The following is a 17,433-nucleotide window of genomic DNA, read 5'->3' on the forward strand; positions in this document are numbered from 1 at the left end:
AACACGTTATTAAACTGACAAATCAGATTTAGTATAGAAGGTGGGGTGAGGAAGAGGGAGGAAGAGAATAGCTATTTATGAGTCAATGAATGGCTAATCAGGGGTGATAAGTGGGGAAGTTATCTTTGGAACGGGTAAGGTAAATTTAATCTTTGTTAAGGCCTATTCGTAAAGTGTCAAATTTAAGCATGAATGAAAGTTCTGAAGTTTCCCTCTGTAATCTGGTGTTAAAGTCTCTTTGAGGTAAGATGCATGTAATAAGGTCGTTAAGACTATGTCCAGGTAGGTTGAAATGAAAACCAACTGGTTTTTCCTTGTGAAGATGTCTGATTTGTGGGCATTAATTCTTTGGCGAAGTGCCTGAGAAGTCTGTCCAATATACATAGCAGGAGGACACTGTTGGCACATGATGGCATAAATTATATTTCTGGATGAACAGGAATATGTGTCCTTGATCATATAACTGACATGGTTAGGTCCAGTGATGGTGTCACCAGAGTAAATATGTGGACAAAGTTGGCAACGGGGTTTGTTGCAAAGGAAAGTTCCAGGGTTGGTATTAATGTGGTACGTCCTGTGGTTGTTGGTAAGAATCTTCCTGAGGGTTGGTGGTTGTCTGTAGGAGACTATTGGTCTGTCCCCTAGAGCCTCTCAGAGTGTAGTATCCTGTTCCAGTATAGGTTTTAGTTTATTCATAATGTTTTGGAGGGGTTTAAGTTGGGGGCTATAGGTCCTTCTGCTATGTATTTTGGACAGACTTCTTAGACACTTCGCCAAAGAATTAAAGGGATCCTCCTGGGCAGCCGTTGCTCTGCTCCTGCTTCTGGCTTGCCTACCTCCTAGAGGGAAAGCAAAGCTGCTGCAGTTTGTGCTCTGGTTGCCCTGCTTCCTCGGACACCACAGCAGTTTATTTTCCGGTTGGGTTTTTTGCTTTGCACTGTGTTTTTGGCCATGAAGCCTGAGCTGCCTCTGGGCAGGCGATGGCCCCACACCGTGATGATGGAAGTTCTGCTGCATCTTCATTGGAGCATCATAATGTTTGTGGCAGAGCTGGATTCAGAACTCAGCTTTGAGCCCCTCACTCAGGCTGCAGCCCTACTGCCCTTGCTCCCGAACTTATTCCTGGAGAGGCGAGTTTGGAGGCTGGACACCAGTTCTGATTGGTGGGAGTGGATTGTTATGCAGCAGTGGGACGACGACCAGTGGCTCCGAAACTTCCGGATGAGGAAGTCCACCTTCCAGGAGCTCTGTGACTGGCTTGCCCCTGCCCTGCAATGCCAGGACACACGCTTGTGGCCCACCATCCCCCTGGAGAAGCGTGTCGCTATTGCTCTGTGGAAGCTGGCCACCCCCGACAGCTACCTCTCCATGGGACATCAGTTTGGCGTGGGGAGGTCTATTGTCAGGGCTGTCTTGATGGAGGTAAGTCACTCTCGGGGGACAGTCCATGCGGGTGGGGGCAGGTGAATAAGGGATCAGGACTGGGAACGGGGAACGGGAGATGGGGTGGGAGTGGTCGAAGCCTGCCTAGCCTCACCCTGTGGTGGTGCATGGGGCACGGGGGGGGTTGCCTGAGGGGGAGCTCTTGGAGTCTGGGAGGGGAGGAGAGGGAAAGTCTGGGGGAGCACCTCTCATCAGCTCACGCAACTCCTCTAATGTCCTGTTATGTGTGTTTGTATTTGTCCCTTTCTGCAGGTGGTGATGGCCATCAATTTGGAGCTGCTTCACAGGACTGTCTGCCTCAGAGACCTGCGTACCATCTTGGCTGGATTTGTGGGGCTGGGTTTTCCGAACTGCAGTGGAGCACTTGACAGGACTCACATCCCGATCCACGCACCACCCCATTGAGCAGCACAGTATATTAATAGAAAGGGCTACTTTTCCATAGTGCTGCAGGCCCTGGTCGAACACCAGGGACAATTCACAGACATTTGTGTCGGGTGGTCAGGCCGGGCACACGATGCCCGCATATTCCGGAACTCACACCTGTACCACAGGCTGCAGGCTGGGGCATTTCTCTTGGAGAGGAACTATGCAGTCGGAGATGTGTAGATGCCTACGTGCATCGTGGCTGACGCGGCGTACCCTCTTATGCCCTGGCTCATGAAGCCCTCACCGGCCACCTGGATGCGAGCAGGGAACTCTTTAACTCCCGCCTGAATCGGGCTCACTTCCAGTGGAGTGTGCCTTTGGCCATCTGAAGGGCAGATTTAGATGCCTGCTCACTCAGCTGGACATGGGGGAACACAACATCCCTGATGTGGTTGCAGCATGCTGTGTGCTGCACAACCTAGTAGAGAGGAATGGGGAGGCCTTCCTCCCTGCATGGGGGACATGGGCTGATGTGGAGAGGAGGCACTTTGAGCAGCCCTGGACAGCTGCCATCCGGCAAGCCCCCCCAGCTGGGCTTGCACATTCGAGAAGCCCTGAGGGAACAATTCTCCTGAGGAGGCCAATGATTTTCCCCAGGGCCTTCCAAATGTGGGATTGCCCGATGCCCCCAGTGCCTTCCTCCCCAAAACACCTCCCGGCCCCACATTCACACATTGTACTCATTCATCACACACTGAGAACAGAGACAGGTGTTGGTGAAAAAACATTTACAGTTTATTTCACTGTTGGTTTTTTGAAACACTAAAATACTCTTTTGTTCAGAAAAATAAAGTGTTTGTAAACAAAGTAAAGTGCTTCCTTCAGTGACTCTCACAGGTGGGAAGAAGGAGGGTGCTGCCTTGATGAGGAGCCCCTGGCACTTTGGCTGCAGAGGCCTTCTCGCATACGGCCGCGCATGCGGGCTGGGGTAGTAGGGGGTTGGGCAGGAGGTGAGGCTGTATCTGGGTCTGGCAGGAGTTGAGGGGGGGCATGGGCACATATCAGTGCACTGCTGGGCAAATTTCTCAAGCAAGCACCTGCACCACTCTGCCTCTATCCTCCTGTTCATTGAGTCCTGCATCCCTTGCAGGACCGAGATGTGCTGGTGCACCAGGTCTAAATAGGTGTACCAGTGCCGACAGGTTCCCTGCAGCCGTCTGGGTGGTGGGGTAGGTGTGGTGCCCCCCTCCTGGTCAGTGGGTCCGGCTGTAACAGACAAGAGGGAAAAGTCGTCAGTCATGTATGCTCACACTCTCCCTGAGAGGGCATGCCCTCCTTCTTCTCAGCAGCCAGTGCCTGTCCTAGGGTCAGAAGATGCTCATGTGCATCTCAGTAAGGCATGGTGTGGCCTGGCCAGCAGCACAGCCTCCCTGGAGCCCAGAAGGTGTGCAGGCCACCATCCTGTCCCTTCCCTCCCCCCCCCCCCACACACACCCCATGTCCAAGCAGCACAGACAAGTGTCAGGCCACAGTTGGGGTTCCCGTAGAGTGCTGAGAGGCCTGAAGCTGTGTGGCAATCCCAGCGTCCCCAACCCAAGCCTTCACCTGGCATCACTGCCCGATGGTGCTGGGGTAGGACGGCCCTCCCTGAGGGTGGCCATGGGTGTGCTCCCCCCCAGGCTGTGATCAGCATGACATGTCACAGCATTGCACCATCCATATTGCTCCCGCCTGCCCTGCCCTGTGTTGGACCCTCACAGCACGCACCTGAAGTTTCCTCCCCGGTGTCCGAAGTTGTCTGGGAGGCCTCCTGAGCGTGGGCGTCTGGCTCCTGGGCACTCCTGGTGCTGTCTTCCTCCTCGTCCTCCTCCTCCTCTTGGAGCTCCTGGTTGTCTGCCTGGAGTTGCAGCCACTGCTGCACAGGGGTCTGTAAGCCAGACTCCGCAATCCTCTCAGGGGGCAGGGGTTCCCCTGCCCCCAGGATCCGGTCCAGGTCCTCATAGTAGGCACAGGAGTGTGCCATTTCCTTGGAGCGGGAGCAGTGCTCACGGGCCCTGATGTACCCCTGCCGCAGCTCCTTCACCTTGGCACTGACCTGCGGTACGGTGCGGAGGTGGTGACCTTTCCTGGCCAGCCCATCAGCCATTCTGGGGTAGATCTCCGCATTCCTGCGCCTGGACTGTGGGACCTGAAGAGCCTCCTCCTCATCCCACAGATCCAAGAGGGCTTTTATCTCGGGCCCAGACCAGGAAGGGTGCCCGGCGTTTGGTGCCCCTGGCTTCCTGGGGAGATGTGTCCCTGGAAGGGCCAGGGGAGTCTTGGGGGGCTTGTCCCTGGAACATGGCTCCGAGTTTCCTGACCAGACAAAGCTGCACAGTTTCAGGGTCCTGGCTGTAGCTGGCTTGCTGCCAGAATGGTAATCCTTGGTGCCTGCGCCTTTTAAAGATGGCTGCAGGCAGGAACAATAGAGTTGAAAGCTGTGGCAGGAGTGTACACCAGGGCTTCTTCCTGGAGGCCTTTATTGTTGACATAAATTCTCCCCTGCGTCCACACTTACCTTTTGTCGACAGAACTCTGTTGACAAAGGCATTATTCCTCGTAGAATGAGGCTTACCACTGTTGACAAAACTGCCGAATTCTGTCGACAGAACTCGGTGGTAGTGTAGATGCAGGTATAGTTTTGTCGACAAACATCCACTTTTGTTGACAAAACCCTGTAGTCTAGACACACCCTTGGAGGCAAAGGCCCATGCCAATGTCCTTTGAGTCCCTGGAAACTTTATTGGCAGGGGCATCTTACATCAGGCAGGGAAGTCACTGGAATATCTCAATCCATGCCAGCATATCTATATTTTAACATTCTGTCTAAACAGGATCTTAATTAAAAGATGTCAGTTTCCTGAGATGAACCATCCTAATTAAAAATAAATGTAGAACCATCACTGTTGGGCTGCAATGGTACCTGCTTCTGGGGTTATTAGAGACAAATCCTTCATCCCCAGTGAGGCCTGATTTTCTCTGGTGTCCATTGAACTAGATGTCCAGGTGCACGATATTTGGAAAACCTGTTCCTACTTAATGGATGCTGAACTCTTGAAATCCAACCCTGAGGAACAAGACTGAACTAAAGCCAATGCACCCTCAAGGTGCATCTACACAGCACCTGGAACTTGAAATAAGATACGCGATTTGCAATATGCAAATTGCGTAGCTTATTTTGAGTCTATTTTGAAATGGCTTATTTTGTCATTTGGCGCTATCTGCAAATTTCTAAATAAAGTGCTATTTTGAGCCATCCCTTACTCCTCATAGAATGAGGTTTACAGGGATGGCAAAATAGTGCGTCCGCTGTATTTCGAAATAGCGGACATGTTCAAAAGACGTGGGGTAGCTGTGTAGACATACCCTCAGTGAGGGCTGGGAGACCCCACTATAGCTAAAGGTGCATCACTCTGAGGCCAGAATAGCAGCCTCTCTTTCCAGTTACATTGCTACATACGTGATGAGGAGTCCTGTGGCACCTTATAGACTAACAGATTTATTGGAGCATAAGCTTTCGTGGGCAAACACCCACTTTGTCAGAGGCATGTAGTGGAAATTCCAGAATTTCCGAATTCCACTACGTGCATCTGACGAAGTGGGTCATTGCCCATGAAAGCTTATGCTCCAATAAACGTTAGTCTGAATCTGCAAAAGCGACGAGGAGTCCTGTGGCACCTTATAGACTAACACGGCTAACCCTCTGGTAATTGCTACATATATCACAGGCCAGACACTGGCCTGTATACTCGTATACATCCAGAGGACTTCTGCTTACTTCATTGGATTTACACTCACGTGACTATGCTCAGAACTGATCTTCCTGTCTGTCTACCTAGGCATTTAAACTGGGCTATTGTGCACATCACCCTAGTAACTCAGCATTCACAGACAATGGTGCTCTAGAAGAATAACACTGTTCCATTTTTAAACCCCATCTTACTTTGTAGGAATTCAGTCCTAAAGCGGCACATTAAAGAACCCCTTGAAGTTCTCAGGGCCTCTGCCCAAATCCTGGGCCAGGCTCCCTGTTCCGTGATTTTGTTAAGATGTTGCTGGGGTGGGCCAGTGCATGGAGGGTACACGTGAGTTCAGGAGAACAGAGGCTTATAACCTTAATGAAAACTGGGAAATCTGCTACATCCTGACCACCTGTCACAAAGGACAGGAGAAATCCCCCTCACCTGAGGCAGCCCCGGCCTTTGGGCAAAGCGAGCAAGGTGGCTGGCTTGGGTAGGGGCTGCACTGCCCAGCTCCTGGCCCCGCCCACCCGACCACTCACTTGCTACCCTGACTGGGAGCCATGCGGCTCAGCCAAACACAGCATGCTGCCTTGGGCCCCACAAGCTCTTTGGCCGGGCCTGACCTGAGGCATGCTGTCTCTGTTACCTTCTTACATGTAAACCCTCCTGTCACACACCTAACCAGAGAGCCTGTGTGGCTGTAGAGCTGGAGGGCGGGAAGGGTGATCCATCAGATCTCATTTAGCTATGAAAACCCCAAGCAGGAACTAGGTTCAGCTGTTCTTTGAGTCTGGCTGCAGCAGATGGGCTCAATTCCCATTGGCAGTAGGAATATGCTGCCAAACAAAAACTACATACAGCCCACATAAAGAGTTAGAAAGAAAAGCCGTTGCCAAGGGGCTGGATCCTTCCATACTCTCCTCATTCAATTTTGCTCAAACTCCCACATCTTACAAAAAAAAAAATCAGAGATCACCTTCAGGCAGAGCCCAAGGCTAGAAAATGGAATGTTGCCATGGAAACTGTTTATTGTCCTTTGCTAAAGAGGGTTCTGCTAGGCCCAGCCACCGCATCCACCTTTCCCCAATCTCATCTGCATTCCCTCACACAGGCGGGTCTTATGTTTCATTGGCTAACAATGGGTGAAGCGAAGAGCAGTGCTGGCTGGGTCTGCAGCACAGCAGGAGCCAAAGTCTAAAATCTCCATCACCTGGTGAAAAACAGATGAATTAACTGCTCCTTCCCAACCCACCTCTCACAAGAGCCACTGTGGGTCAACAGATTATCAGTCTTAGGAGCTGAACTGAATATGACAAATCATGGATTTGCAGTGTTGTTGTAGCCTTGCTGGTACTAGGACAGTCAAGATGGGTATAGCAACATAGCTATTTATACGAAGAGTTCTTCTTCAGGTCAGAAGCATGAATTATCTGCAGCCTGGTCCTATAACACCTAAGGGGAAAATATCCAGATCTACGTATGACACTAACCCAGCCTGCCACAGTCCTCATGTAACCACCACCAGATAGATTTAAACCTGGGACCTCTGGAGCTTAATGGAGGAGCCACTACAGCTTAAGCTACAAAGCCAGCTGTCTCATAGTTTAGGCTGTAGAGCTCACTTGTTCTTATCTCTTGCTGTAAGTGGTCTAAGTGCCACTACTTGGGACAGTGAACCACACTAAGGCTATGTCTACTCTGGCAGCTTATTGCACAAAAACACCTTGCGCAAGGGTTCTTGTGCAAGAACTCTTGCGTAAGAACATGTCCACACTGCCATGTGCAAGATGTGCTTTTGCACAAGAGCATCCATGGCAGTGTGGACGCTCTCTTGCTCAAGAAAGCTCTGATGGCCATTTTAGCTATAGGGCTTTCTTGCACAAGAAACCACTGCCATGCGTCCACACTGCCCTCTTGCACAAGAGAACTTACACCTTTCAGAAAAGAGCGTCGCCCTTGCACAAGAAGTCCTCTCTTACCACGCTTTACTGGAAATCTTGCACAAGAGCGGGTGGGCAGTGTGGATGCTCTGCAGAAGAACGGCTGTTCTTGAGCAATAACCCACCAATGTAGACATAGCCTAGTTGTGTGGGTTACACTCACACTACACGTTGTTTCTTCCTCACCAGCAGGGGTTAGTGACTACGAAATAAGAGCAGTGAGACTGGGCATTTCTCACTTGGTTTTCTAAACTACATTTGACGGATCATCCTGAGCGATTTCTTGTGTCAGTGATATTGTTTTTGGGTCCACATCTCCTAGGTTCCTTTACTTTCCTACCTAAAATCTCCCCTATACTTTCAGTTATATATAGCATTCTCCACTTCCCCTGCTAGGGAGTGTTGTTACAATATTACAGGTGTTGAATGGCAGCTGTGTTCTAACACTTTGAGTAGTGGCTGAATCATCAATATGTAGCTGGAAAGAAAGATCAGAGTGAGGTCCTGACCAGGTCAAGAATCTGGCATCCTTACAAACAAACTCTGCTCAGTGTAAGTTTAAGTTTGAGATTGAGGCTTTGTTCGACTCTTGAGTCTCCCTACCCAGAAACTGAGCCCAGAATAAGTGCCTCTTCCAGCATTTTTCAGCAAGGAAAAACCATCCTCAGCAACAAAAAATCTCTTGATCACTTTCCCTGGGAAAGGATGGGATTGGTCCTAAAAGAAAATGTCCATCATAGTGATTCACTTGCTGATTTAGAAAATAGTAAAAGCCAGTCTACGTTATGAAGCTACAAATTTTGGATTGGCCTACAATGCTTCCCCTCAAAAAGGGGGGTGGTTTCAATAGAATCTCATTAAGCCTTAGTCCTGTACTTTGATGCACACAGATGATAGTGAAATCAATAACAGCTGCATTTGGCCCTCTCCTGGCTATTTGCATGTCATCTTGTCCCCTCTTCATTTTATTTTCTCTCTCCCCCACCCTCACTATTGCTACCTGGAATACAAAGAAACAGTGTTAATCAGGGTGACCATACAGGCAGCCGATTATAACCTGCTCCCCACGAGAAAGGAGAGAAGAAGACATGACCATGTGCCTCTCCACATGCATGGTCAGTGCATAACGGGTGAGAGGGTTTAAGAAGAGGCAGGGAACACAGAAGGGAAGGGAAGGGTTTGGGATGGGATAGTGAGGATTCTGGTGCTGATGCACAGTACAGAGCATCACACACTATGGGTATGTCTACACTACCACCCTAGTTCAAACTAGGGTGGTTAATATAGGCAACTGAAGTTGCAAATGAAGCCCGGGATTTAAATTTCCCGGGCTTCATTTGCATCTTGCCGGGCGCCGCCATTTTTAAATCCCCGCTAGTCCGGACTCCGTGCCCACGGCTTCACGCGGCACGGAGTAGGTAGTTCGGATTAGGCTTCCTATTCCGAACTACCGTTACTCCACGTGGAACGAGGTGTACCGGTAGTTCGGAATAGGAAGCCTAATCCGAACTACCTACTCCGTGCTGCGTGAAGCCGCGGGCATGGAGTCCGAACTAGCGGGGATTTAAAAATGGCGGTGCCCAGCAAGATGCAAATGAAGCCCGGGAAATTTAAATCCCGGGCTTCATTTGCAACTTCAGTTGCCTACATTAACCACCCTAGTTCAAACTAGGGTGGTAGTGTAGACATACCCTATGAGACTTGACCTCTAGCAATGTCACAGAAAAGGGGGTAGTTGATACGTTTGCAGACCAGCAGCCTGCTCAACAGTTAATGAGGAAGCTAGACAAATATTAATACTTATCACTTGTATCACCCCGTCCATACACTAGGAACATATGTGATGCCAGTTTTCACCATGCTGCACAGTAGCACTAGTTAATTGGATTTATTAGTATGTTTTGCAACAAACACACTAAGAGCCTATGATGTAGATTTCTATGAAACACCTTCATTTTCTGTGCCCTATGCCTTTCTATATCAAAGAATTCAGTCTATGTGCTGAGACTTCTACCATTTTGTTCCCCTAGTTGCTGCAGCATGTTGCACAGGTGACAGGTACATGCTGCTCTCTCGTAGCAACTGCTTTTGTTCTTTTTTTGTAGTTAATCCTCAATCTAAAAAACGAGGTCAGTTTAAAGTGAGAGCAAGTGGTTGCCATTTTGGTATGGAAAAACATAGCAACAGCAAATTCTGCTCTCAGTTGCCTTGATTCCAGTGAGATTGAAAAGATACCTCATTGTGTCATGCTCATAATGTCTCCTTATTTTCTTATACTACTCTCCCCACCCCAACTGTCTGCCAGTGCATATCCATCTCTGTTGTCTCACCTTATATTTAGATCATAAGGTCTTTAGGATAGGGACTGTCATTTTGTTCTGTGCTTCTACAGTGCCTGGTACAGTGGGGTCCAGGTCTGGATTCCTAGGTGCTACCATAATGCAAGTAGCTAATAGTAGCAGCAATAATCTGAATGGCTACGTCTACACTGGCCCCTTTTCCGAAAGGGGCATGCTAATTTTACAGGTCGTAATAGGGAAATCCGCGGGGGATTTAAATATCCCCCGCGGCATTTAAATAAAAATGTCCGCCGCTTTTTTCCGGCTTTTAGAAAAGCCGGAAAAGAGCGTCTACACTGGCCCCGATCCTCCGGAAAAAAGCCCTTTTCCAGAGGATCTCTTATTCCTACTTCCAACCCTACTTCAAAGTAGGAATAAGAGATCCTCCGGAAAAGGGCTTTTTTCCGGAGGATCGGGGCCAGTGTAGACGCTCTTTTCCGGCTTTTCTGAAAGCCGTAAAAAAGCGGCGGACATTTTTATTTGAATGCCGCGGGGGATATTTAAATCCCCCGCGGATTTCCCTATTACGACCTGTAAAATTAGCATGCCCCTTTCGGAAAAGGGGCCAGTGTAGATGTAGCCAATGAGAGTAGAATTGGGCCTATCCACTACACAAAATGGCCTTGAACCAGTATTCCATAGGGAGGCAAAACTCATATTGAAGTCAGTTCTAGTGACCTGGTGGGGGCTTTATGGAACCTTGCGATAAAAAGATGGTTTTCATTCTAGGACAGAATTGACAAAAAGAAACATTTATACAAAAAAAAAACAAAAAAGTATCTTTCTGGGCCAGCACTTCTTGACTCGTCTGCTCTGGTGTATTTCTCTCTTTCTTCCCCTTTTCACTAGGTGGTCTCCCCCTTTCAGACGAGTTCCTTATATTTTATCCCATCCCCAAGTGAAGCTACAGTCCCATCATTGCAGCATAGCCTTCCAGAGTCATAACACATGATAACAGAATCGTGACTTTGCTGGAGGAACAAGCAGACTGAGCAGATGGGCTGTGAGGGAGGAAGCCCTCGTTTAAAACACAAATAGCTTATGATAATTTAGCAGATGTGGTTAAAAAAAGGGGATAGGCATAAGGTGATTGGATGTATATTTTTGTTGAATAAATATACAAGTTTTCCCTCTCTGAAAGTTTCCAGTTCCTCAGTTAAATTCTCATGATGAGCTAAATATTCCATGGCATCAATGCATAGTATAAGACACATCCATTGGAACTACCATTACTCGACTGTGTTCTTTGTTCAGAATACTTTGATCTCATGGGCTACGTCTACTCTACTGGGTTTTTGCGCAAAAACCCATGGAGCGTCCACACCTCTAGTGCATTTTAGTGTAAGTAAATTTACAGTAAATCAAAAGAACGGAGGAGTTTTTGCAGTGTAGGTATTCCTCTTTCTACGAGGAATAACTCCTATTTGCACAAGAGTTCTTGCACAAAGAAGTGTGTGTGGATGGGCAACAGGGGGGTTTTGCACAAAAAGAGCCAATCAACAAAAGCACACGTGCTCTGGTGGCTATTCTGTGAATAGCAATCAGAGTTTTCTTTCGAGATAGCCTCTATGCAGGGTGGATATGCTCTTCTTGCGCAAGAAGCCTGCATTGTAGACATAGCCATAAAGACTCAAAGATTCAAGACTGCCACGGAGCGCTGTCCTTAGGGTTTATGGGACCCTATGAAATACTATTAAATTGGTGCCCCTATGCCTGGTGGCAGCAGGGGGATGACGATTTTTTAGAGATGTGATTTTATAATCTTCAGCAACTCATGAATGAAATATTTTTAAAACAAATTTTAAACTAAGATTCTGTAGACGGACACAGTAAATTCAGAAACTGATCGTATATACTTGGGGTTGGAAAATGCCTGTTAAATGACTTCATTACCACTTGCATGGCTCTTTCCTAGGTTTGATGTTCTGCTAATAGATCTGGCAGTCTTTTTCACTTTTAAGTTAACTAGATCCTCTCCAGAGGAAGCAGAACCACAGAGCAGGGATAGAAAAAGGCAGAAGGATGGCCATTAACAGCCAGTGATGCCTCAAAATGTTGGGTGCCCTAGGCAACTGCGCATTCTGCATAGGGATAAGGATGGTTCTGCTGCTTTGATGTTGGTAGTTTGAGTGGAACTGCTGATCACAGGGATAGACATTTAAAAGGGGACAAATCCTTCCATTTTATCCCATACAGCTGTTTTAAAAGGTCAGTCTCCAAACAGGAGTGCTGCCTAGACCTTGTAGCATCTGGAAGACCTCAGGTTCTGGTCCCATCTGTATACAGGAGCATGTCTCTTGAATATAATATCATTGTCATGAAGAAAATATCTTTAGGATGCTACAAATTACACACACTCACACCCTACTGTAGTAGAATTTATTTGACTGGCCCCTGGAAAAGAGTAGACCTAAAAGAGTTAAAGACTTTGTCAGTCCAGTTTGCCCCCAAAATTACAGTTTGAGCATGTATCAACCTAACACACATGAGAATGTTTCCAGGATTTTTTTTTCTGCTTTGATTTTTACAATGGGAAGGTGGTATTTATTTTTTAAATACAGTTAACCCTTCCTGTGCAGCACCTAGAATCCCAAACAGAGGGTCTGGATAAACCTGTAGGTTAAACTAAGTAGGAGGAAAAAAACAAATGAAATTGACCATTCCCTTTACGAAGATCAGGCTGCGAGAAATGTAATAAATAAACAAACACCACACAACAGATAATTTTAAAAGAATTGGATGTATACATTCCTTCTGTTTTTATAATCTAATGAGGCACGGTAAGTAATATACTGTATAGCCATTTCTAATTTTTATCTTGACAGTGTCTTTCCAAAAACACATACCGATGAAAGATTTATGCTCCTTTCAGAACGAAGCCTGTGGTTTTATTAAAGGCAACAAGGGCTGCTCCCTCTGGGACAGACACATGAGTCTCAAAGCACTTACAATCCTTGCTGTGCAGTCTCTCCATTTGCACAGTGGCATCATTGAGGCAATAGTGAAGGCACACCATCACTATAATCTAGAATTACTGTGCTATCGCCACTTTGTACAGTATCTGAATGGCAAAAGGCATGCAGACCCTTTCACTTTTAGCACTTCAGCTGGTGCTATTTTTATTGGTAGTTGTGATACAGAGACTGTTAAATTGAAATATATTAGAAGCAACCACCCAAGGGATCAGCAAAAGTCAGTTGCCTACCAGAGCTGAGTCTTTAACTAAAAGTTTAATGTAACTGTGTTAGAACCATAGGGATGCTCTAAAGTTAGCACTTACAACAGGGGTTTCTGCATATTCAATGGGTCCTCAGTGAAAGTTTCACTGTATGTATAAACAATCAGAAGAATGTCTGTGATGGAGGGAGATTGTTGTATATATCGAGGTTTAATTTTTGCAAACAAATCAGCTTGGTTGTTTTCTCACGGCAGGTCTCTTTTAACCCTGATGGCTAAGCTCAGAAACACAGAAGGAACTCAGCTTGGATACACCAAACCAAATGATTTTACAAGCCTCTCTCACAAAAGGGTGTCAAGAACTCCTGGACCCAGGCATCAGCTTTAGGAAGGGATCTAGGGATGCTAAAAGGGTCAGTGCTTTTCATTGGTTAACAGAACCACTGAAGATGCATGATCATACTTTTCATTTCCTTTCTGTCACTAGCGCTACATTATGGACAGCCCTTTGCTGACACAGCACAGCAGACTGCTGATAGGGTTACTATTCACTGTTTCTCTTTAAGCCAGGGGAACCACAGGCCGAGGCGCTGGATGCAGCTCCCAGTTTGCCTGGATCCAGCTCCCAAGGCTCAAGCCCCCTTCTCCCCTCCCACAGCATTGGGGACCCCACACTGGTGCTCCAGCCCCCCTGCTACTCCGAGGCCGCGTCAGTGAGGGATTGGTTTTATTTTTTTGCTTCTCACTTGCATGCCGCCCCTGACTGATTTCTCTGTGGGTGGGTGGCTCCCCTTCCAAAAAGGATTCCCCGCCCCTGCTTTAAGCAAATGAGGCCAAATTCACTGCTGGTGTAACAGACAACTTGGGCCAGACTCTGATGAAGCCAGCGCTATCAGCTCAAAAGTCCTGTAAATTAAACCAGATCAGTGCCTTCAAATTCAAAATAAGCAGTGTGCCTGGGACACACAGTATCTCACAGATCTACTCATAGTTTGACTAGACTCTCAGTTTTGTCTCACGGCTTCTCTTTATATTTTAAATACATACCATACAGGGGAGACCAGCTCCAGAGAAAAATGCAGTTAAACTTTGCTGGCCAGGAGTAAGTTTAGCGCACAGGAAAGCTGAAGGGTTTTATTTCTCAACTGAGACACAAACATTCATGAATGACCTTCCAAAGCTAGTGAGGCAAAAGGCATCGGATTGAAACAAGAGCTTTCCACAAGCTACTCCCAAAGAAGTGCATGACAAAGTACCCTTTTAGGTCTGGCGGTGGGATCTGGCTTATCTAGATCTAATTGGAAAAGACACATAGAAAGAAACATAGAGGGGAAAACATAACGCTAGCGACTGCCTTAATATCTGGCTAGGTACTTCAGCTGCCTTCATCACTGCATGATCTGACTAGCCAGAAGCCAGACACTAATGGTAAATAAATTGCTCTGATAAACATTTGCTACTGGAAAAGCTTCCATGCAAATTGCGTTGACTCTGCTATTTGTCCATCTTTCATAACTTCCTCCCCTCCCTGCTTTTTATCCCTTTCAGCTCATCCTCTCTCACCGTAACCAACTGCCCAGAAAGGGGACCAAGTGGAAAAGCATCTCTTACCAGAACTAGGAAATGTTTCATTCCAGCATCACCAGCCACTTGCCAATCATTTCCCCCAGCGTTCTCACCCACAGCAGCTCCTGAAAGAGTTGCCTTTGTCACTAGGCTGTCGCAAGCTGGGGATTAGGAGTAAATGCTCTGCAAGCCAAGCTGATCATCCCACAGCAAATGGAACCAGCAGTGAACAAGCCCATCAGCCACCACAAAACACACACGCCAGCAGCAAAGCAGGAGGAGGATGGGGAGGCTGCAGACGGAGTGGGAGAGCAGGTGGGGGAGGGAGGGAGCCAGGCAGCCAGAGATGCTAAAGTAACAGATGTGTTGACTTTAACTTAAACAAGAAATTGATAATGCTCAACACAGAGAGAAAAAAGACAATAGTTGATATTAAAAGCAGTGGCTGTTTGCACTCAGTGCCCTTTTCTTCTCTGTGCTCCTTTGGGGCTCTCTGTTTTAATTCCGTTCTAGCACAAAAAAGCAATAACTGGCAGTCATGACTCTACCTGTCAGTCAAAGCAAAGCAAGCACTGATGCTGCCAGTCAGCTCTCAGAGAGCCACTTCCCTTCCAACAGCTGCTTACAGGACCAAGCATGGGATTCCTCATTTTAATCAAACTCTCACAGAAGTTATTTAAACGACATCTTCTCACCGATGACACCAGTAAGAGTTGGGCCAAAATATTGAGTGCCAGAATAGGGCACAAAGTTTGCCTTAATTTTGGGAAAAGAAAAATACAAGAGGGTCAAAATGCCAGGTTTCTGAGGAAGCACCGCAAAGAGCTGAGAGAATGTTAAACACAATTTAAATGCCCTTGACAGAATTCACGTCCCCGTGAAAAGATCAATGTCATTCACCACAATTTATTGCTGATGCAGCTGAAGCCATCTCAGGCCCTGGATTTCCAAGGACGGGTTTGTGGGATAGCAGGTGCATTCATAGTCTGTCACTCCAGGATCTGACAAGAGTCCACTTTCAGATGGGTTCATCAGAATTCACTCTTGCCTGAACCTGGACACAGTAGCAACATCAGAGGCTAGCATTCAAAGTCCAGAGGAAAATGAGGGTAATAAAAAGCATCTAGCTATTTCTGAGTGAAAGAGGCAGAATGAATAGATAAGTAAAATATTGTGGAGGAAGGGGTGTAAAGTAAACTCTAATAGCTGGTGGATGGGGCGGGACAGTAGGAGAACTGATAAAATCCCAGAGGAACTAACAAGAGCCTCTGAGTCTTCTAAAGAGTGGCCCTGTCACTACTTCAGAAATACAATTTTCACTCAGTTTTAAGTGAATTTAGTGCTGTCAAAGGGAGCTGACCTGATAGCCCTGGAGAACAGACACATTTGTCCCTAGGGCATGTAAAACACAATGGCAGTGCTTCCATGTCATCACCCTCAAAAAAATTCTGACCCAGAAGGTCCATGCTTAAAGCTAAAGGGAGTTTATTCTCTATGGTGCAGTAAGCCTCCATGGTGAGAGAGCCAACAAGCAACACTCTTTTTTATGCTGACATTTGTTCACTAGGCACTGGGCTGAGGCCCACCAGCTCATTGCACAGGAACCCATCATCTTTTCCGTGACTGTGTCACCTTCCAGCCCCCATGCTGCCAGATCCATCATTTAATATGGATAGAGATTCATTCCTATGCAAGGCAGATGGCACAGAACTGCAGACCCAGGGTTACTTTCAAGCCAGCCAAAGCAGGTCAGATGCTGGCAGCGTAAGGCAGATCAGGGACAGATTCCAAACAGAAAGCGATGCACCTGATAAGCAACTGAGAGACCTTCCCTTCTCCTCACCAGAAGAAAAGGCATGTGAGAGGGAAGCAGGAATACTGTGCATTGGGAAAGGGCTGTTTTGCGTCCACCATCTATCTTTATCTGCTGCCCCAATTGTTTAGAAAGCGTTCTGTTCTTTCTTAATGGTCGTCCCTGGATGTTCCGTGTAGCATCGCACGTCACTCCTGTGTCACTGTGCATCTGGGCCATGAGCAACCCCTGGGAGAAATGCACAAGCAGGCCAGCAGCAGCCTTCCCTCTGCCATCCTCAATCCATTCCTTGCCCCCTAGGGATTCAGAAAGCCAGTCTGTTCCATGGTGGCCTCCTGGAGCGGGGGAGGCCTGGTGAGGAGTTTAAAGCAGTCTAATCCCTGGGCTGGATAATTCAGGGAAAGAGGATTATCCACTCTCAACAGAGCCCTCACCTAAATATAGACTGGCCCTTCCTTTTCATTTCCTCTCATCTCGCACAGCAAGGTTTCCCCCACTCCACTCCCCTGCCTAGTCCCAGAGGGCTGATTCTGTTCTCACTTGCCCCAAAGTAAATTGGGAGAATCCCATTCTAGCCAGGGGAGCGATGCTGGAATTAAACCAGCATCAGCAGGAGCAGAACCAGGTCCCTACTCATAAGATCAAAGCCAGAAAGACAGATGCAGTGTAATCCCCCACCTCACATGCACATTCCCACTGCAAGAGCGACGGACTAAGCTGCATGGTTGCCATTGGGGCATATTTGGGTCCATAGTTATGGTCTAGGAGATGAATACTAACTCCTGGAGCATGCTGGCAAATGTACAAGCACAACATACAGACCTGTGCACATTATGGAAAGAGGGAACCACTCCCTTATCCCCATGTTTGCCCCCTTTCATGCCAGTGGGATAGGACAAATGAGCTAAGCCAGATTTCTACCATCCCCCCGATCTCCACAGACTCCAGCATTAGAAGTGTGTTGGGGGAATGGCAGGGGTAGGATAGGCCCAAATGCTGCTGAG

General features: G+C 47.5%; 1 protein-coding gene across 2 annotated transcripts in view; it reads right to left on the reverse strand.

Annotated features, from left to right (window-relative positions):
* SV2B (synaptic vesicle glycoprotein 2B) overlaps positions 1 to 17,433 on the reverse strand; it is a 135,148-nt gene that overhangs the window by 111,994 nt on the left and 5,721 nt on the right. Inside the window, exon 1 of one of the 2 annotated variants that reach the window (XM_006110836.4) lies at positions 14,662 to 14,845. The exons of the other annotated variant lie outside the window; for it this stretch is intronic. The gene's annotated coding sequence lies outside the window, so the exon portion shown is untranslated. Of the gene's footprint in view, positions 1 to 14,661; positions 14,846 to 17,433 lie in introns of those variants that run through there. 2 annotated transcript variants of the gene reach the window in all.

This window comes from Pelodiscus sinensis, chromosome 14 (assembly GCF_049634645.1).
Source record: "Pelodiscus sinensis isolate JC-2024 chromosome 14, ASM4963464v1, whole genome shotgun sequence".
In the NCBI taxonomy this organism is placed as follows: domain Eukaryota; kingdom Metazoa; phylum Chordata; order Testudines; family Trionychidae; genus Pelodiscus; species Pelodiscus sinensis.